Raw genomic sequence first — 22,115 nt, 5'->3', positions numbered from 1 at the left:
TCTTTGAGAGCAGTAGCTCAACGATTGCGTTGGCTACTTGCATCACAGCAACCCCCACGGTAGATTTGCCCACTCCAAATTGGTTCACGACTGACCGGTAGCTGTCTGGCATTGCAAGCTTCCAGAGGGTTATGGCCACTCGCTTCCGGACAGTCAGGGCTGCTCGCATCTGGGTGTCCTTGCGCTTCAGGGCAGAGGACAGCAACTCACAAAGTTCCAGGCAAGTTCCCTTACGCATCCAAAAGTTTCACAGCCACTATGATTCATCCCAGATCTGCAGCACTATGCAGTCCCACCAGTCCGTGCTTGTTTCCCGGGCCCAGAATCGCCGTTCCACAGCATCAACATGACTCATTGCCACCATGATGTTCATGGCGCGGGGTCCCGTGCTTTGTGAGAGGTCTGTGCCCCTCTCAGACTTAATGTCTTCACTGCGCTGCTGTAGCCTCCTCGCCCGATTTCTCAGAATCTGCCTCTGGAAAAGGTGGATGATAAGGTGCGAGGTGTTGACAACGGCCATAACTGCAGCGATGATCACAGCGGGCTCCATGCTCGCAGTGCTGTGGCGTCCGCACTGTCAACCACCAGAAAAGTGCGCAAACTGATTGCCCGCCGGCGCTTTCACGGAGGGAGGGTTGAATGACGACAGTTACCCAAAACTACCCTCAACACATTTTTTGCCCCAGCAGGCATTGGGGGCTCGACCCAGAATTCCAATGGGCAGCGGGGACTGCGGGAACTGTGGGATAGCTGCCCACAGTGCACCGCTTCCAACGTCTACGCTTGCCCCGTTAGTGTGGACTCACAAAGTCGAATTACTGTCCTTAGTGTGGATACACACGTTCGACTTTGTAATATCGGTTCCACAAATTCGCTTTAAGTAAAATCGAACTACTCTCGTAGTGTAGACATACCCTTTGTGTCAGCCTCCTCATGGGAGCTACAAAGAAATTCTGCTGAACAGTGTGAGGTAGCAGCTTCATTATGCCATGTGACAACTGAATTCTTCAAACAATGCTCATGCCTGGAGTGTTTTTCCTGCAAAGTATGCATTTTAAGTCGTCCTGTGTGCAAGTATGAGAAAGTAGCTTCATCATTATGACATTGGAGATGTCCAATACTAAAATCATTGACTTCATGAACAGGTGCAATACCATCAAATCTCTTCTTTCTGGTAATATTTATAATGGTTTCCTCTGCATACGTGTGAGACATGAGGTGGACATCATAGATCTCTGTAGTCTCATAATGAAATCTCATAATTAAGATTCTGTCATGGGTATTTTTAGTAAAAGTCAGGGACAGGTCATGGGCAATAAACAAAAATTCACGGAAGCCACAGCCTGTCCCTGACTTTTACTAAATATACTCTGGGGGAGGCAGACAAACAGTCAGACCACTGCCCAGGGCTGACCTCCAGCAGTTGCTCCAGTCCGGCTGCTAGTCCACCCGGGGGGCTAACCCAACCCCAGGGACTACTGCTTCGGTGGCCCTGGGGCTGTCTGCCAGTCGCTTCTCTGGCAGCCCCAGGGAATGCTGCCAGCCACTGTTCTGGTAGCCCATGGATTGCTGCTCCATTGGCTGGGACTGACTGCCAGCCAGCTGTTCTGGCAGCCCTGGGGACCACTACTCTGGCAGCCCCGGGGCTGGCTACCAATCGCTGCTTGGGTGGCCTAGGCTGACCGCTGGTTAGCTGCTCCGGCAGCCCTGGGATTGCTGCTCAGGTAGCCGTGAGGTTGACTGCAGGCTGCTGCTGCAGCCCTGCTGCTGCTCCAGCCCTATCCCAGAAGTAGTCTTGGAGGTCTTAGAAAGTCACGGAATCCAGGACTTCTGTGACCTCCGTGACAGAGTTGTACCTGTACTCATAATAAAACCAAATCTCAGCAGCTGTTAACAGTGTCTGGTTTGGCAAGAGCTTCTATCTCAGCCATACCATCTGTGATTGCTATCTTGAAAGGGCTCTGTTGGCATAAGGCCATGCAAGATGTGCATTAGTTTGTTTTTTGCTTGACAGATATGCATCGTTCCATCACACTCAAACATCAGTCGTGGTACCACCGAGAACTCATACTTTCCCAAAATCTCATGTAGATCAACATCATGCTGGGATCCAGACATGACCAGGAGACAAGCAAAATTGACCTCTCTGCGGTTAGCTCTGTAATAGTCTCTACCATTTTCACTGACTTTTTTGCTTTGCATTTGAGCACAGCTTTAGTCTGTTCTTCTTGATTGAAGCCCATGGACAGATGAACTGATAAGCTGTCATGGGATAAGAGTGAAGGTCCTCTCATGGATCAGTAACTAGTTAAAAGATAGGAATCAAAGGGTAGGAACAAATGGTCAGTTTTCAGAATGGAGCGAGGTAAATAGTGGTGTCTCCCAGGAGTCTGTACTGGAACTAGTATTGTTCAACATATTTATAAATAATCTGGAAAAATGGGTAAACAGTGAGGGGGCAAAATTTGCAGATGATACAAAACTACTCAAAATAATTAAGTCCAAAGAAGACTGTGGAGAGTTGGGATCTCACAAAACTGGGTGACTGGGCAACAAAATGGCAGATTAAATTCAATGTTGATAAATACAAAGTAATGCACATTAGAAAACATAATCCCAGCTATATATATAGGATGATGGGGTCTAAATTAATTGGTACCACTCAAGAAAGATCTTGGAGTAATTGTGGATAGCTCTCTGAAAACATTCACTCAGTGTGCAGTGGCCATCAAGAAAGCCAACAGAATATTGGGACTCATTAGGAAAGGGATAGATAATAAGACAAAAAATATCATTGCCTCTATATAAATCCATCGTATGCCCACATCTTGAATACTGAGTGCAGATGTGGTCGCTCCATCTCAAAAAATATATATTGGAATTGGAAAAGGTACAGAAAAGAGCAACGAAAATGCTTAGGGGTATGGAACAGTTTCAATGAGAGAAGAGATTAATAAAACTGGGACTTTTCAGCTTTGAAAAGAGATGATTAAGGGGGGATATGATAGAAGTCTACAAGATCATGACTGGTGTGGAGAAAGTAAATAAGGAAGTGTTATTTACTTCTTCTCATAACACAAGAATTAGGGGTCACCAAATGAAATTAATAGGCAGCCGGTTTAAAACAAACAAAAGGAAGTATTTCTTCACACAATGCAGTCAAGCTGTGGAACTCTTTGCCAGAGGATGTTGTGAAGGTCAAGACTATAACAGGGTTCAAAAAAGAACTAGATAAGTTTATGGAGAATCAATGGCTATTAGCCAGGATCGCAAGGCTGCAAAACCATGATCTGAAGTGTCCCTAGCCTCTGCTTACCAGAATGGGCAACACAGGATGGATCACTTAATGATTACCTGTTCCGTTCATCCCCTCTGAAGCACCTGTCATTGGCCACTGTCAGACAACAGGATACTGTGCTAGATGGACCATTGGTCTGACCCAGTAGGGCCATTCTTATGTTCTTAATTTTTTGGGTTTTGAAGGCTTCATATGTGTCATGACCCAAAGTATCCATTTGACTGACATCTTTAGCTATCTCGTCACTGAAGACTGCTCTTGTCATGATATTAATGAGCTGGTCCATCATACATGAATGGATTACCAGTGTGAGAAAACTTATCCTGTAGCTTTAAAATTAACTCTTCTTGGCATTTAAAAGCACCTAATGAGTCTAGATGGTGCTTGTTTACTTTTGAGGAAGTCATCCTAGCCATGATTAACATTTGTTCAAAATTCAATGGAGTTCTGGGGTTGGTCAGGAAAAACCACAGAGTGTTATGCCCACCAACCCCCCAATGCCTATCACTGCTCTGTTTTCATGCTCCAGGGCTTCATTTGAACCAAGTGCTGAAGAGAACTGGCGACCTTTTAATAACCCAATTTCCTTTTCAAACTTCCTCCCATCTGTCAGTGTCAGACTTTTCTACACCTCTTATTTCAGTGAGATACCCAGGCAATTATTTCAAAATAGTTGGTTAAATCTAAATCAAAAAAGTATTCCACAACATCTTTCAGTGCTGCAAGGTGTAAATGCCAATTAACAGTCCTGAGAGATAGAATACAGAGCAGCAAAGATTTAACCATCTTTATGTATCACTGCACCAAAAGTTGGCTTTGTCACTAATTCAACCTCATTGAATTACTTGACCTGTTTTGTAATGTTGCAGCTCTCCATGGTGTGAAACAGAAAGCAGAATGTATAGTGAATGTGTGGAACTGGTCTCGCGAGTCCAGTAACCTTTGGGAAATGACTTCAAACACATCAATATGCTTTTCAAAGAAGACATCTGGGTAGCATTTTTGAAGGTGTGCTTCTATAGCGCATTGCAACTTTCTTCTTTAAGTATTTGGTTCACAGTACTGTAACAACTGGCTGCTGACATCTTAACCACCGCCTTCTTACAACGCTTTTGGCATAATAAACAAAGCTGATAATCAGTTACCACTGGACAACTTTTTTGCCGATGATAGCAATTAAACTTTTAGCACTCCTTCCATTTATAGTTGTGATGCTGGCAGACCAGGTGCCAGCTCATGGCAAGGCCCCAAGCCTCACTGAACACTGACAAATACATAGCTGGAAACCAGTCTCTCTCACCTGTGTGTTAGTATTGTTAAGATAAATATTAGAGTTGTAAGTTGTGAGCCACTCCAGACAACGTGACAATAGTAATCTATAACATTAAAAAAATTAATCAGGTATCATTAGCTGATAACACAGTACTGTTAGTCAAGGACCACAATTTAACTTTGTGAGGGCTGCATGTTTGACATATCTGTGTTAAAGTCTAATTTTAAAAAGTTGAATTTTAAACATTTTCTTTAATATATATCTGCATAGTTGCTCTAGATCTGTCATTTTTGGTACCAGTGTGTTTGTGAGAGAAAGGGCTTTCAAATGATACCCAACTTGACCCACGTCTGATTACATTGAATTATCAAAATGTCCACCAACAGGAGGACCTGCACCTGGGAGTCTCCCCTGTCATACTCCAGAGGGGGACACCATTGAAATTATGATTCTGTAGATTTTAACTAATCAAATGACACCTCCCTTGCCTTTCTGTCATTAACTTGCCCAAGGAATTTACAGAACTATATCTTATTTTGTACTAAGGAAGTGTTTGCATGTGGGGCAGGAACTCTGCGTCTAAATTGCATATCAGCTGAGCTGTTTATTGCTTGCCTGCAATTGTCTTTTGCTAGTTGCTCTGGAAATAACTTGGGCTGAGAGAAGGTTGGGGGAGAGAACAGAAATGCCTAACAGTATTGTGGTAATGATATCTCAAATAATAATTAAAATTGAGATAGCCCTCTTTCAAACCTGTACTTTTAGCTGCTCAATTCTATCTAAAACTACCTCTAGAGATGAAATCTGTTTGGCCTCTGAATTACATGCTTTAGGAAAACGTCAGGAAAACGTGTTCAATCACTCTTAACTTTATCAAAGGGTACATCTTCACTACCCACCGTATCGGCGGGTAGCAATCGATTTATCCGGGATCGATATATCGTGTCTCGTTAAGATGTGATATATCGATCCCCAAACGCGCTCACCGTCGACTCCGGAACTCCACCAGAGCGAGCGGCGGTAGCGCAGTCGACGGGGGAGCCGCGGCCGTCGATCCCGCGCCGTCTGGACCCCGGGTAATTTGATACAAGATACTGCGTATCTTGGATCGATCCCCCCACCCCCACCCCCAGTGTAGACCAGCCCTAAGAGTGAAAACTCTTAACTGGTTAAGAAGTGTTTTGACACATATATGAACATCGCTGCGTTTGGGAATATGTTTTGACTTGTTGGAAGAAATTTGTTTTGAAGAGAACATAGGTGTGAGCATTTCAGAATAATGTACTGAATATGTATACATAGTCTTAACTGAATGAAGCATGCACTAAAAGTATGATGAGCTGAGATTTTGGATACAGGTATGGGCAATTACTTATTGATTCCATTGTTGACAGTTGAAAGAGGTGAAAAGTGTTTTAGATCTCTAATATTTAGAAATTGAAACTCTTTGGTGTTGCGTAGCAAACTTTCTATATTATCTAAAAAGATCTACTTCTTGGTCAGGATGAACACTGTGCCTCAACTTCCTCTTTGCAATTGTCCTCCTCAATTTTTCAACATGCTACCTGCCTTAGAGTGTTACAAAAGATGTAAAGCTAATAGTACAGTAAAGTCAAATGGTAGCAGTTGTAAGTATCTCATAGGTTGACTACATTGTGGGCCTGCAGGAAATTGCTGTTTTTTTCATTTGCAGACTACCTTAAAGATGACTTGCAAAATAAATTAGATTATGCCAGGTTTAGTTGCTTCAGGGGTACAGGTAAGTACATATATAATTAGGACTGAAAACTTCTCTCAGCTTTATTTTCTTCACACTGTGTTTTTTTGGGGCCTTACAAACACAGGACTGTCTAGTGTTGTATTCACTTATGCACTGCCCAGCATGTGGGTGGCATGCTGTGAAGCTCATTATACACAACCACTTAGAATCAAACACCGAATAAAGGCAGATCTCTTGCAGGCACCTTAAGCACCGAGGGCATGTCTACACTGCAGTTAACACCCGTGGCAGGCCTGGGCCGTAAAACTGTGGTGTAGACGTTCAGGCTGAAGCCCAGGCCCTGGGATCCTCCCCCTCATGGGGTTCCAGAGCTCGGGCTCCATCCCAAGCCCAAAAAGTCAGCTGACACAGGCCAGGGTGTTTAATTGCAGTGTAGACATACCCTGTAGAACACGCATGGTACTCAGAGTAAAAAGGATCTAAAGTATCCTGAGTGGAAGAATGGAGCAGTTAAAAACAATGGGAGAAGGCTTAAAGAGCACTTTATTCAGGATCTGTAAGCAATGGGTGCCAATGAAAGGAAGGCAATCAGTAGATAGCCTTATTTCTGACAATAGCTGGTTCTGAAGTACTTAATGTGTTTAACAGCATTCAGTTAACTCAGGCACAGGAGGCTATGAAACTATTACAAGAATGAGTACTGCACTCCATATAAAAATAAAACATACGAAAGATGTTTTTAGGCGTACAAAAATGTGAAACCACAGAATTTGTGACTGATCTAAGGCTGAAGAGCCAATCTTGCAATTTTGGGGGTCTGAGTCCCTGCTAAGAGACCCGATTTTGACTGGAATCTGGAAGAAAAACCGCAGAGTACTGGAAGATCCAGAACTAATCCTTGACAAAGCAATGACAATTTGCCAAGCAAAGGAAGTCACCCGGTCCAGAATTAAGCTTATAGAGGATGGACAGTGCTCAGACACTGGACATGAGAGAGAATCCAAAATACAAAAGAGAGCAATTGAGAGAGAGACCTGAGGCAGAAAGACATGCAGAGTTCAAAGTCTTTTTAGAGGGGGGCAAAAGGGAGAGACACAGATTTCTTTCCCACCGAAGAAAAACAAGTTTTGAAATCTCTTGTTTAGAAATTGTCTTAAAGAAAAAAAGGACAAATATGGAAGTCTTTTTTTTTTTTTGTCATAAAGCCATTTTATTTTAATCAAACTTCTTGATTTTTTTTATTTTAAGCCAACTTCTTGATTAACAGACTCAACCAGTGCTAGTCTCAACTCAACAAGCTTACAAAGCATTACTAGTTTGGAGTCTGCATCTAGGGAAGGATCCTGTTTTGGTTTCTACAGAACCTGTTTCAGAATCAGAAGAGCCCAAACCCTTCTAATGTCTAGTTTGTTTGTTTGTTTTGGAATGTCTCTCATTTGAATTGGAAAATGTTTGAAGTCCCCCTTTTTTTTTCAGGAAGCACCTTCAGTCTGTTGAAGTGTTCAGCATGATTCTTTTGGATTTATCTTATCCTTTCCCTATTTAATATATGTTGTTGGCATTGGCCTAGGTTGTGCTGCCAGGTTCAGTATTAATGTTACTCCTTTTGTTTTGGAACATCTTCAAGCTATTTACTATCTGGGCAGCATTCTTACTCCTGGAGAGTATTTTTATTTTGTAACTAGTAACTGGAATCTTAGTATATAGATTCTTTATCTGAAGATACTACCCTGGGAGGATTATCGTTCACCCACCTCTCTTTAGGGTTTGGAGGAGAATCCTTTTTGGGGGTGATGGTTTTCTCCACCTTCTATATGTATTAACTGGTACCTTCTTGGATTACTAATTTTTCAGTCACTTATTTTTGGGATTTGCTTATTTCCTGTGGGGAGTGTTCATTTCCGGCTCAACTATGTAGTGAGTGAAAGGTTCCAAGGTGGTGGTTAGTCAGGAATGATATGGCCATCTGTGTGAGGGTGTAATTTGTGCCCCAACCCACTACTGCTGCTGTTGGGGCAGGAGTGGGATGGGGGAGGCACAAAAAATAGCAGTTGTACCCTTTCAAATGTTCCCTGAAAACTAAGCTTCACCCACTAGGAACTGAACTTGGATCCTAGCCCATTTCAAACAAGTCACCAACAGCCATCAGTTAGAAGCAATTTTTCCTAACTACTAACTTGTGCTTGATTTGACAGGTGATACCAGGGGTGAAAGATGGATTTTTAATAGGCTACAATCTCCATTACTATGCAGCATGCTGTAATCTTCAACTTGTGATAGGTCAGAATGAGTCCAACTTCTCAAATCCAAGATATCCCAACTTCATATACATCAAAGAGTTGCGGCAGGACACTATTGAAGATTTTATTGTTACAAGTTTGGGATGACCAAATTATTCAGGAGTGGCAGTCAAAATGAGATGTGGGTTTTCCTTAACAAATAGCAATTTCATAGACTCATAGACTCATAGACTTTAAGGTCAGAAGGGACCATTATGATCATCTGGTCTGACCTCCTGCATGATGCAGGCCACAAAGCCATCCCTACCCTTACCCTTGACTCTGCTGTTGAAGTCCCCAAATCCTGTGGTTTAGAGACTTCAATTAGCAGATAATCCTCCAGCTAGCGATCCCTGCCCCATGCTGCGGAGGAAGGCGAAAAACCTCCAGGGCCTCTGCCAATCTACCCTGGAGGAAAATTCCTTCCCGACCCCAAATATGGTGATCAGTAAAACCCCGAGCACGTAGGCAAGATTCTCCAGCCTTACCCTTATTAGCCATTATACTATTTACCAGCGATGGCACGCTGTTCCTGTGACTAAAATCATGTTATCCCATTAGACCATTCCCTCCATAAACTTATCTAGCTTAATTTTAAAACCAGACAGGTCCTTCGCCCCCACCGTTTCCCTCGGAAGGCTGTTCCAATATTTCACCCCCCTGACGGTCAGAAACCTTCGTCTAATTTCAAGCCTAAACTTCCCCATGGCCAATTTATATCCATTCGTTCTCGTGTCCACATTAGTACTGAGCTGGAATAATTCCGCTCCCTTCCTGGTATTTATCCCTCTGATATATTTAAAGAGAGCAATCATATCCCCCCTCAGCCTTCGTTTAGTCAGGCTAAACAACCCTAGCTCCCCGAGTCTCCTTTCATACGACAGGTTTTCCATTCCTCTGATCATCCTAGTGGCCCTTCTCTGTACCCGTTCCAGTTTGAGTTCATCTTTTTTAAAGATGGGAGACCAGAACTGTACACAGTACTCCAAATGAGGTCTCACCAGTGCCTTGTACAACGGAAGCAGCACCTCCTTATCCCTACTAGATATACCTCGCCTAATGCATCCCAAGACCGCATTGGCTTTTTTCACCGCCACGTCACATTGTCGACTCATAGTCATCCTGCGGTCCACAAGGACCCCGAGGTCTCTCTCCTCCTCCGTTACTTCCAACCGACGTGTCCCCAGCTTGTAACTAAAATTCTTGTTAGTCATCCCTAAATGCATCACCTTACACTTTTCACTATTAAATTTCATCCTATTTCTCTTACTCCAATTCACAAGGTCAGTACTTCATAGTACTTCATTCTGTCACACTTTGTTTATATATCATATAAATTGTCTTACTCTGTTGTTTTTGGTAATGGATTATATATTGCCCCTGTTTTGAAACAGATTAGTTACTATGTTGGTCCAATAAAAGATATTACCTCACCCACCTTGTCATTCTAATATCCTGGGACTGACACGGCTACACCAACACTGCATACAACAATAAAAATTTTATAGGCAGTCCTGAGAATTCTGACTAAATCCTGAGTTTTAAATCAAGAGACTGAGGTAAGGACCTTAATCCTGCTGAACTCCTTGATGGTGATGCAAACTAAAGAGTTTTGTGATGGGTGGCAATTGACTTGTTATGACTAATTAATGGGAACAGAAAACTCAGTAGATTTCAGACAGATTTTGCCTGTGTTCTGCCACTGACTGTTACCCTGACAGGGGGTGCTATGACAGCAAGCTGCCCAGGGAAGGGAAGTGGGAAGTGTCACCATGGCAACAAGCTCACATGGTGAGGTGAGAGTCGTTGCCTAGCAACTGAGGCTTCAGGCAGGAGAATTCTATAGAGAGTTTGGAAAACAACAGTTGGAGAGGTTGGGGGAGGGGAGAGGAGAGAGTAGAAAGATGGGGAGGAATAGAGAGAGTGTGATTGGGAGGGAGAAAGAAGAGACAAAGGTTTGAAAGGGCCTGAAGGGAAGAATGAAAGATAAGCTGAGGATGGAGAAGAGAAATGAGATTCCATAAGTAAATAACAGGAAAGCAAACACTTGCATGTAACGTTCACATAGTGCAGTGGGGTGATAGCACTTTGGAGGTTATCAGAGCATTTCAGTTATATAGTGAATTTTTCATAAAGGTTTGTTTTAAGGTATTATGGTCAGAGCATGTTGCTGTGGGAGGAGGTTACAGAAAATCTTTTCCCCCCAGAAAAAAATATTTGGAGGGAGGGATCAGAGAGAGAGAGAGAGAGAATCATAATTTGCTCACAGTTACTTACCTACATTAAATTATTGGGGCATTATGTTCTTTTTTAAATAGCACAAGACAAAAATTATTTCACTAAAGCAGGTGATCTTTAACAAAGTCAGGGAGGCCCATGTTTAAATCTCGGCACAGCCTTTTGACTTTAGGTGACTGAGAAATTCCAGAGGGATCTAACAAAGGTAGGCAAATGGGTACCATGATGGCAGATTAAATTCATTGTTAAATGCAAGGCAGTGCACAGTGGAAGGAATGACTAGAATTATGTGTACACACTGATGGATTCTAAATTAACTAATCCCTGAGGAAAAAGACGTGGGTATCATTATGGACAGGTGAATGTAAGCTCTACTCGGTGTGCAATAGCAGTCAAAAAAGCAAACAAAATGCTAGTATATATAAAAATGGAATAAGAAATAAATAATATAATACCTCTATATCAATGAAATACGGTGCTCAAATCTGGTCATCCTGTATCAAAAAGATATACCAGTAGCAGAAATAGGAATCCAGAGCTGGGTGGTGAAGTTGATTAGAGGCTCGGATAGATTTCCAGAGGAGAGAATGAAAGACCTGGGACTGTTTAGTTCAGAGGGAAGATGAGTTACAGGGAATATAAAAACTGTTAAAAAAAAAAAAAAACTGAACTGAACAGAGAAGGTAAATTGACTGCTCCTATTTACCCTCTTATACAACAACAAGGGCACAATCAGTAAAAACTGAAAGGCATCATATTTAAAACATGCAGCTTTTACATAATACATAATTAACCTGTAAATTTCATTGCTACAAGACATCATTCAGGCCAAAAGCTTAGCAGGATTTTTTTAAAAAAAGGATTTGACTTTTATGTGGGTAAAAAGAACATTCACAGATGCATAGGATAACATATTTACAAGAGAGAATCCTCACGGGTCAGTGTTTCAGAGCCTGGATAAACCATCTTTCAGTCTCCAGATTAGAGTACTCATCTGTTTGTGGTAAATCCAAATTGCCTATTGACAAAGCAAAGGTTTATTGTACATTTTGATCAGAGGAAAGCTGGAGATTTTGACAACTAAATTTCAAAATATGAAATGTGTCATGTGAATAGTCCAAATGTGTGTATACTGCTCTAATTATTATTTAATTGCAAAACAGAACCAGCATTAACTATGGAATTGTGACCAGCCCCTCCATAAATATTTTATAACATCAAAAATGTTCTGTGTACCTCACAGGATGAATTAGAAGGCATAGTCTGCCTGGAAGAGTTAAAATCTAAAACCTTGATCCTGCAATTTTCACTGGATGGGGAGACCTACATGCCCACACAAAGTCCCATTTAAAGCAATATGGCTCTGCATAGGTACAGGATCTGTCTGCATAGATAAGATGGCAAGATCAGAGCCTATTTTCAGACATGCTACAACATCAGCGGGAAGGGGAAAATGGACAAGAATACAATGAAACTACACAGTTACCATTGCATGGTGAAGCAAAGAAAGCTTATTATAACTAGAATGATTAAATGGCTCTGACTCATTCCTTGTAGCAGTCAGAACATGTGGGTCTTGAGGAGGAATGTGAATGTGAGTATAATGGCATGGCATACCACATTTATCTGAAAAATATGTTTAAAAAATGTGTTTGGTTAACCAAGTTATGAACACTTAAAATGCACTATTATATAATGTGCAGTAAAAATGTCTGTCCTTGTTTGTGAACTTTGGTGAGAACATACCAACTTTAAAACTTCTTAAATTTAATGCTACTTCATGCATCTCTTGAGGTAAAAAACAAGCCAAGTTTGAGGTTTGTATTTTCATTACCATGGAAGTGTGTGATGCAACGGGAATCCTCAATTGCCCTGCTAACAGTCCCAGATGGCAAACTGGACTCATGGTACTAGCCCACTCCATAGGCACAAGGTTTGCCATATGGGAGGTACCACCACTGCCATTTTAATCTTCAGTTTAAGGTGATGTCTACACTAGAGGTCTTATAGCGTCACAAGTGTACCCATGCAGCTGCGCTACTGTAAGATCTCCCATTCGGCCGCTCTATGCTGACGGGAGAGAGCTCTCCTGTTGACCAAATTAAACCACCCCCAATGAGCAGTGGTAGCTATGTCAGCAGGAGAGCGTCTCCTGCTGACATAGCACTGTCCACACCAGGGCTTCTGTTGGTGTAACTTATGTTGGTCAGGGATGTGTTTTGTTCACACCCCTGAGCAATATACGTTTTACCGACCAAAGTGCTAGTGTAGACACAGCCTTAATCAGAAGTCCTCTGATTCGCCACAAGATATCTAGCAACATCAGTGCTGCAGCAAGAGGGGCTGCTGTAAGTTTCCTTGGTTTAGTCTACACTTGGAACTTATGTCAGTATAACTATGGAAAATCCACACCCCTGAGCAATGTAGTTATAACCACCAAACCCCCAGTGTAGACACTGCTATGTCAACGCTTCTCCCATTGACATAGCTACTGCCTCTACCGATCGGCGTAGGTAGCATCTTCACTAAGCACTACAATGGTGCTGTTGCAGCACTGTAAGTGTAGACAAGCCCCTACCAGTAGTATGATGTGGAATTACCTTCAGTGGAGCCAAGGAGAGCAGTAGCCAGTTCTGGACGGAGAAGATCCTTGCAAAAAAAATAGGTTTATTTTACTCCAAAAAGTAAAATTCAATCCCTTCCCAAACTCTTCAGATGTCAGAATTTTACTGCAAAGAACATTGTTACAAATCACTGGTGTCATGAATATCTTTTATGATGCGTGAACACATTTCATAACATTTATGAAGTATATAAATTTTATTTCTAATGTCTAGTAACATGATAAACTTTCCTGATTTTCAGTCTCATTTATCAAGATCACCAGCATTCCTTGATCAAATTATGGTCTGGTATGGTACAACACAGTGTATTCTATTCCTTAGATAATATATGGAAAAGCATAATCCCATCTGTAAGCAGTTGATATTTTACAGTCATCTTCTAGTTTAAATTGAAAACATGTTTAGTATTATTAAATGCAGAACTGCAACATTTTATAATCAGTTGTCATATGTAAAAAATCATTTATTTAAGCACCATATTGTATTCAATATATACAGCTTGTGCATGTCTCCCCTATTGCCATGTAGTAATATAGTAAAACCTCAGTATTACAAACACCTCAGGAATGGAGGTTGTTCATAACTCTGAAATGTTAGTAACTCTGAACAAAACATTATGGTTCTTTCAAAAGTTTACAACTGAACATTGACTTAAATCAGCTTGAAACTTTACTATGCAGAAGAAAAATGCTGCTTTTAACCATCTTAATTTAAATGAAACAAGAACAAAAATAGTTTCCTTACCTTGTCAAATCATTTTTTTTTAAATTTTCCCTTTTTTTTTTGGTAGTTTATGTTTAACACTGTACTGTGTTTGCCTTTTTTTTTTTTTGGTCTCAGCTGCTGCCTGATTCTATACTTCTGATTTCAAATGAGGAGTGTGGTTGACGGGTCAGTTTGTACCTCAGGTTCGTAACTCTGAGATTCTACTGTACTAAACTATGCACATGGGCCTGCTTGTGTGCGCAAAGTGGGAGTAAGGCACCACTATTCTGATTTGTTAGTGTATAATACCCACAGGTAGTTAAATAACTGCATGAAGTGAAAGACAGTGGAGAACCAGGCCCATACAGCTCTAATTTTAGCTGAGACTTATAGTAACGTTAAAAAAAAAAAAAAAGGCTTAAAAAATTGAAACAAGCAATAGAATCCTGGTGCATAGGGTGTGCTGTGGTCTAGAGGAAGAGGGGCCAGAGCCACAATGTATACACTATGGTGATTCTGGGTGGCACTACTGCTCATAGGCACCTTGTCTTGGGTTGTTGTAGTTTAGGAACTTAAAGCTACTTTTGCCATTGGACTGTGAGATTTGTGATGTGCATCTATAAGATGTAGAATTAAATTACACCCACTGTCTTTTATATGAGAAGTAACGTTAAATCCTTACCACTTATGGCCCCTAAAGATTCCATTGCAATTTTTGCAAGATCCGGAGTGTTGGCCTCAGTCTCCTGGCCAAATTCCAATGTAAATAAATTACATTCTTCCTACTTACATTCCTCTTGCGACTTCAGTTGGGTACAGTACACTTCCTGGTCTTAACTGTCATGAAATATTGTGGTATACTGTTAAACGGCTGTCGCATTCCACCCTAGAGTTAACTGCATTTCAGTGATGGGTGACATGATTAATATAAGAATAGCAGTAAGTAAAAGTGAACTGTAAAGGAAAAAACAGCAATTTGTGCTCTTTTATAAAAATATAAAAAAGGCCTGAAAATACTGTTATCCTCCCAGAAAAAGGTGTTTTCCCCTCCCTCCTTGTTTTTGTAGCATCAGAAATAAAAAGTATCGGGGGTAGCCGTGTTAGTCTGTATCTACAAAAACAACAAGGAGTCTGGTGACACCTTAAAGACTAACAGATTTATTTGGGCATAAGCTTTCGTGGGTAAAAACCTCAATTCTTCAGATGCATAGAGTGAAAGTTACAGATGCAGGCATTATACAAATAAAAAGGTTTGTTTCTACTGAAATTGTCCTTGGAGACTAAAGAACTAGAATTTAATCCTTCTCAACCCTCCATCTGAAGGGGCAGATTAATTTTTCACAACAAGATCTTTTCTCCCCACTATTTGTCAGGTGTACAAGTTATTCAATTGGCCACAAACATCTTCTAGGAAAATGCAAGCTATACAAAACCTGACTTCTAATGCAAATAAACAAGCTGGGAAGGGGAATAAAAGGCAATAAGGAGGAGAACAAAAACTAAAAAACCCAAATACACTAACTCTCAAGTCTGTTTTATACATTGGTTGCACTTACAAAGACGCTACTGGTTTGATATTTGGTTAAAAACTTTCTAAACGGACTAAATGTTATGTAATTACAGTATAGTTACACGGTTATGCTTTTTGATACCTTAATTACCACTAATTCAGATGATCAGAAGGTTCACTAGATGAATGGGAATAATTACAGTGTAAATTCAATGTAGTAAATATACCTGAATTCTAATAGTTCCAGATGGGTGATAATGAATTCAGCCATGTAATTAGTTCATCTTCTGGATACTGAATTATTGGCAATTAAGTATCAGAAAGCACAACCACAGTGTAATTACACTGTAACTGGAATGAAACTACACTGTGATTAGTCATTGTATTACGATGTCAACTGATATTCTCTATACTTAAAATGAGAAACACAGATAGAACTGATAGAAGTTTTTTATGTACAAAAGAGGGTACAAGCTTTTTTCCCCCTTGCATGACACCCTTGAAGATTCAGATGGCCACTTCATTCTAGCCTCTATTTTCAGTTACTTGCAACTAGCTAAAAAAAAGAAACGTGGTCTTGTGCTGAAATGCCACATTTCTGGCTTTAGCTTCAGGACTAAAGTTTCACAAAAATCTGTAGAGCCACTCAATTATTCAAGTATGAAAAAATGTTTTCTCCGTGAAAAATGTATTCCAAACTTTTTTTGTGTGTGCTTCAAAAATGGCTAAGTTTTAGAACCTCAAGCCTGTAATTCTGCTAGTCTTTAAAACAAAACTAGTCACTATGGTGTCTTTGAAAAATAATTGTAACATTGGAAGGTTAATGTTTCTCACTGGTAACTATTCAATGTGTTATTTCAATAAATTTATTATTGTGATTATTTTTTGTATTATGGCAGTTCCTGAAAGGTCCCCACTAAGATTGGTCAACAGAGTAACATCAACAGAGTAAAAGACAGTCCCTACCCCACATTGCATACAGTCTAGGGCAGTGGTTCTCAAACTATTGTACTGGTGACCCCTTTCACATAGCAAGCCTCTGAGTGTGACCCCCCTTATAAATTAAAAACACTTGTTTATATATTTAACACCATTATAAATGCTGGAAGCAAAGCGGGGTTTGGGGTGGAGGCTGACAGCTTGTGGACACCCCCCCCCCCCATGTAATAACCTCATGACCCCAGTTTGAGAACCCCTGGTCTAAGGGCACATCTATACTAGCAACTCTACACATGTCCTCACATGTGGTTGTGCCAAACTCCCTTACTGGCCCCCTCTAAACCCAAGCAGTATGTATCTGAAGATAAGTATAGGGCAAGTAAGCTAGAGTTCCTAAGGGCTATGGGTAAGTACATGCCTCAGGCTGTGGCATGGCCCTGTACCCATGCCAGTGTGCAATGTGGATGGAGGCAAGGGGCGAGTACCAGGTCTTGAATTTCGATAGTCCTCCTCCCACATTCCCATAATGCACTGAACCCTCTTCTGTCTGACCTCACCTGATCTATAAAGGTCCCTGTCCCCAGCCCGTTGTCACCAATAGTAGTGAGCTGCAGTGACCACATCAATTTTCCACTTCATTCCTTTGATCAGTACAAGAGAACGTACATCCTGCTCTGAGAGTAGCTGCTTGGCCCACTGACCACAACTGGGCGCTGATCAACGTGTGGTCAGAGTACGCTGTCCTCCATGACTTCGCCTGGGTCGTCAGGAACATCAACTTCTACCAGGAAATATCACAGAGACTGGAGCAGGTGGGCACTGAGCAGACTCAGGCCCAGTGCCAGGAATGCATCAAGCACCTTAGGTTCCTGTACAGGAGGGCAAAGGAATCAAACAGTCACTCTGGGAGGGTGCATTGCACATGCTCATTTGATGACAAGCTGGAGCAGGTGTTCTCAACGGTTCCCAGTACAGAGCCTGAAATGGCTCGTGACCCCCTCCTCAACCCTGCCGGCCTCATTGTCCGTCAGGATGGCAATGAGGGCCAGGCTGAGGAGGCAGCAGGGACCATGGAGGATGCCCCGGAAGATCCAGAGGATGATGAACATGTGATTCTGCACTACTATCTGGGAACACCAGTTGAAGAAGACTCCTCTTTCCCCCACACAACGAACCTGAGGAGGAACCCGAGTCACAGCAAGAACCAGAACCAAGCTAGTAAGTTACAATGGACTCCCACCCTTCCTGCCAATATCCCATCTTGTTCTGATGCAACATTCCTGATTTTAAGCCCAGCCTCCACTCCACACCACCCTAAAATGGTCCCCAAGCAAGACATGGCTATAAATCAATGGTTTAATTGATTTCCCATGAACCACTGTTATGCATTTGTCAGAAGCTATAAAACAGATTATTAAGGAACAATCATTGTGCTCCTGTGTCCGTGCATTTCTCGGCCAGCAAACAGGCAACAATGGTCCCAGGGCTATATGCAGCAGAGGAATGATGTGGCCAGGTTTAGGAAGGTCCTCGCTGAGGATGGGACAGTTTTAGAAAACTTATAGTTGATTGTCTAAAGTTAGTAATAGTAGCTGTCTTTTGTTCTTTGGAAGATTTCACTGTTTCAGTGCTTCTCCCACCTGCCCCATTCCTACTGCCTCCCTACAAAGGGAGCTGCATGGAAGGAGGGAGGAGGGGTTGAGGTGCAGAGGGAGGTTAGGTCTGAGAAGGGGAAGGGAACACTTTGGTTGTCTGAGGAAAAAAGTTAGTCATAACAGTCTCCTTTCTCCCTTGGAAGCTTACACAATTGTTACAGTTCCTCTCCCTGTTGTCTGGCCTGTTCCCACACTGAGGCATACTGCACAAGTTGGGGGAAACAGGGATGGGAGAAGGATCCCGTCTGGTGGTTCCATAAACACAGTGCGGTGTCCCTTTGCAGTAGTGAGGGCCAGGGGCTTGTGGTGGTGATCTGAAACTTCAGAGAACAAAATCAAGTTGTGGTTTGTCTCTTTCTTTCCCTGTCTGTTTCATCATCTTTAGGCAGCCACAGGGGCAGGATTTTCTGGTGATGCCATTTGTGTGTGTACGCGCGCGCGCGGGGGAGGCAGTTTTTGTGGTTTGCATCTCCCTTTGCATGGAAACTCAGTATGCTAGCTGAGAATATAGTCAAATCTCCCAGTCCTGTAAGCATATTTCAGCAAATTTCTGGTGTAGCAGAAAGTCCAGCTGGGTCTTGAGGTTCAATGGTAGTGCAAACCTGCTTTTTCATAGCTGACCAAACCCCTCCATTCAGCAATAAGCAGAAAGGGGACCATTAGCAGAAGCATCTCTCTGGAATATAGGGTTGCTAACTTTCTGATTGTACCCCACCCCTGCCCCGTCCCTTCCCCAAGGCCTCACCCCCGACTCACTCCATCCCCTCTCCCTCTGTCGCTCACTCTCCCCCACCCTCATTCACTCACTCTTCACTGGACTGGGGCAGGGGGTTGGGGTGCAGAAGGGGGTGAGGACTCCGGCTGGGGATGCAGGCTCTGGGGTGGAGCCGGGGATGAGAAGTTTGGGGTGCAGAAGGGGGCTCCAGGCTGGGGCAGGAGGTTAGGGTGTAGGAGGGGTATGGAGGTGTAGGAGGGGCTCTGGGCTGAGGCCCAGGATGGGGCCAGTAATGAGGGGTTCAGGGTGTGGAAGGGGGCTCTGGGTTGGGGCAGCGGGTTGGGGTGTGTGTGGGGTGGTGAGGGCTCCAACTGGGGGTGCAGGCTCTAGGGTGGGGCCGGGGATGAGGGGTTTGGGGTGCAGAGGGGACTCCGGACTTGGGTCAAGGGGTTTGGAGTGCAGGAGGGGGCTCAGGGCTGGGGCAGGGGGTTGGGGTGCAGGAGGGGGTGAGGTGTGCAGGCTCCGGGTAGCGCTTACTTCCCAGGAAGTGGCCAGCATGTCCGTCTGGCTCCTAGGTGGCGGCGTGGCCTCGTCTGCAGGCGCTGCCCCTGCAGCTTCCATTGGCTGCAGTTCCTGGCCAATGGGAGTTGCAGAGCTGGCGCTTGGAGCGCGCGCAGAGCCCCCATGGCCACTTCCGGGAGCTGCGCTGAGCCGGTCGCTGCAGCCAACCTGACTTTTAGCAGCCCAGTCAGCTGTGCTGACTGGAGCTGCCAGGGTCCCTTTTCGATCAGGCATTCCGGTTGAAAACTGGACATCTGGCAACCCTATTGGCATAGATTGCTAGATCTCTGTCACTGGACTAGAAAGCCACTTCTCTTTTTCATTCTGGTATCTTGAAAACTGCTATGTTCTCCTATCTTTAAAAAAAATTGCAAAGGGTAACAGTCCCTGGAAGAAACTGCCACCCACAGCTCCCGAGACACTATGAACATTTTAAATTTTAGAAAACATTAGTATATGTATCTTACCATTAGTAGCCTCGGCTCCTTCCTCAGGGGCTGCAAAAGTTGTCTGAGGTGCCAAGACAGTTATATAATCACATTCCTGGAATGCTGAGAAGTATCAATACTGTGGCCTTCTACGGCAAAATTATGTTATTATGGGGAGGGGTGGGGCGGATTTCTCGGCTTCTTCTGAAGGAAAAAGTATATAATTCTATTGTCTTTGAATTGGCAAGACTTTCAGCTCTCAAGAGAGAAAACATTCCACCAGGAGGGCAGGAGTAGCATCCCAGAGACAGCAGAAGCTGGTGGAGAAGGACCCTGGAAGAGCTGCTCATAGGGATGGACAGGAGGAACCAGGAGCAATTTGAGTTCCTCAAGGCACAGAAGGAGCTGGCTCTTCAGCAGGAAGAGAAACTGATGAATTGGTTCATGGAGCTGGAAGCACACCTCAGGGTACAGGAGCATGCCGTAATGGAGAGGTACGGATCTGGTGGCAGAACAAGTTCAGGGTCCACCTGCTGCTGTGGCTACTGCATATCTATGAATGGCTACCACCTTCTCTTCCAGGGTGCTGCAAAGGGGGACGATCCAATACTCCAAGTGACCATGAGGAGCCTTCAGGATTCCTGGGACCACATCCTCCACAGACACCCAAAACCCCTCACAGGGGAACATCCATGAACATCCGGGAAGGGAATGATGATCCTGGGGGAATCCCTGAAGCCCACCAAGTGTCTGCCTCCCAAACCCCACACAGGAAACATCCGTGTTTGTCCCCAAGAACAATTTCACCCCATCATTCCCCCCTTTGTTGGGAGGAAGGGAGAGCAAGGGGATGGGTTCAGAGACATTAACATTTGGCCATTATTCATAGATTCAGTCCCATTATGTTCTGTTGGTTTACGTTTCCTTTTTAAAATATTTCAATTATTTGTTCCAGTACTTTTAATACATTTTATAGTTTCCTTGACTTGTGTGGGGACCCTCCTTCCTCAGTATGATGAAGGTCTGATGTTTTCAGGCTTAGAATTGGGCCCCATAATTCACAGCACATGAACTGCAATGGTATAATTGTCAGGTGCCATTATATTGCAAACACTTTTCTGTCCATCCCTTCCCCCCCACTGCCCCCCCCCCCCCCCACACACACACGCCTTGCAGGTTAAGAAACATCTGATGTCCCAAGGATGCATGGGAAGGATGGGGAAAGTGCATTGTCAGGAGCTTACAGAAAGCCCTTGTAGTTCTAAAAGTTCTCACAACACAGAAAATGGGCAGATGAATGTCTTTATGGTTTGGTTTACATACAGAAAAATGTAACACAGTTAAAGAAACGATACAGGCATCTGTCACAAACCACTGATTGAATGTCCCCTCCAAAGCTTGACCAGTTTCAACCTTATTAGAGATTACTGCTCCATAACAACTGCTAAGTGTAGTTAGGACTGCCAACAATGAACAGTGTGGGGGGAGGAGGGGGAAGAATAGATGAAACAAAGAACAACAACAAAAAGGTTAATAAGGTAATTAAGACAGACTGAGTGCTCCCAGTAAAGATTTGTTTAAAACTGTTAACATTTAAGACAAAAGCATCCCACAATGACCACATTACAACTCAGCCCGGACCCTCCACAGCAGAAAACCAACCCTAAGGCGATAACCCAGTGGAGATGCCCTGTTACAATTGCCTGTAATGGGTGAATAGTCACAGGAATTAATGGCTAAATGACTGGCTGGGGGGGGGGGGGGGGGGAAATCACTCCAAAAGCTATGCAGCCCCACAAGTATGTGCCAATATTCCCTTGCATGCTTTTCCAGCAGCTGTGCAAGGTGTGAAGTTGTCCCTCAGCATAGGTAGAGGTCACCTTTGCCCCCCTGCTGTGCCCACATGTGTGCACATCTGGCATCTCTGATTTCCCTTGCCCACTGGGAACCAGGACCAGTGCACATGTGGGTGGGATACAGCTGCCTGTAAACCAGACTTGTCCTGTCCCCACTGGAGCTGGAAGCACTCCCCACTGCATTCACAAAAGTTATGGCATGTGCAGCAGGAGATTATTATGCAAGTGGCATTGGCCACATTGGCATCCAGATGGGTGCATGGGCAACACCAACAAGATTTCAGCAAATATGCACTCCACATGCTGCAGCTACT

General features: G+C 43.3%; 2 long non-coding RNA genes across 2 annotated transcripts in view; one reads left to right on the top strand and one right to left on the bottom strand.

Moving 5' to 3' along the window:
• LOC135974433 (uncharacterized) overlaps window positions 1–20,243 on the bottom strand; it is a 32,917-nt gene extending 12,674 nt beyond the window's left edge. The window contains exons 1-4 of the long non-coding RNA XR_010591703.1: window positions 19,985–20,243; window positions 17,144–17,455; window positions 13,409–13,457; window positions 11,264–11,826 (exon numbers count right to left, since the gene is read on the bottom strand). This is a non-coding gene — a long non-coding RNA (uncharacterized LOC135974433). The remainder of the gene's footprint in view (window positions 1–11,263; window positions 11,827–13,408; window positions 13,458–17,143; window positions 17,456–19,984) is intronic.
• LOC122174634 (uncharacterized) lies at window positions 17,451–20,662 on the top strand. Its single transcript, XR_006176717.2, has 3 exons — window positions 17,451–17,804; window positions 20,194–20,439; window positions 20,528–20,662. It is a non-coding gene; the product is annotated as an uncharacterized LOC122174634 (long non-coding RNA).
• The last annotated feature ends 1,453 nt before the right edge of the window (window positions 20,663–22,115 follow it).

This window comes from Chrysemys picta, chromosome 1 (assembly GCF_011386835.1).
Source record: "Chrysemys picta bellii isolate R12L10 chromosome 1, ASM1138683v2, whole genome shotgun sequence".
Lineage (NCBI taxonomy): Eukaryota > Metazoa > Chordata > Testudines > Emydidae > Chrysemys > Chrysemys picta.
Note: the sequence above shows the minus strand (reverse complement) of the source record. Positions and strands in the feature narration are given on the sequence as shown.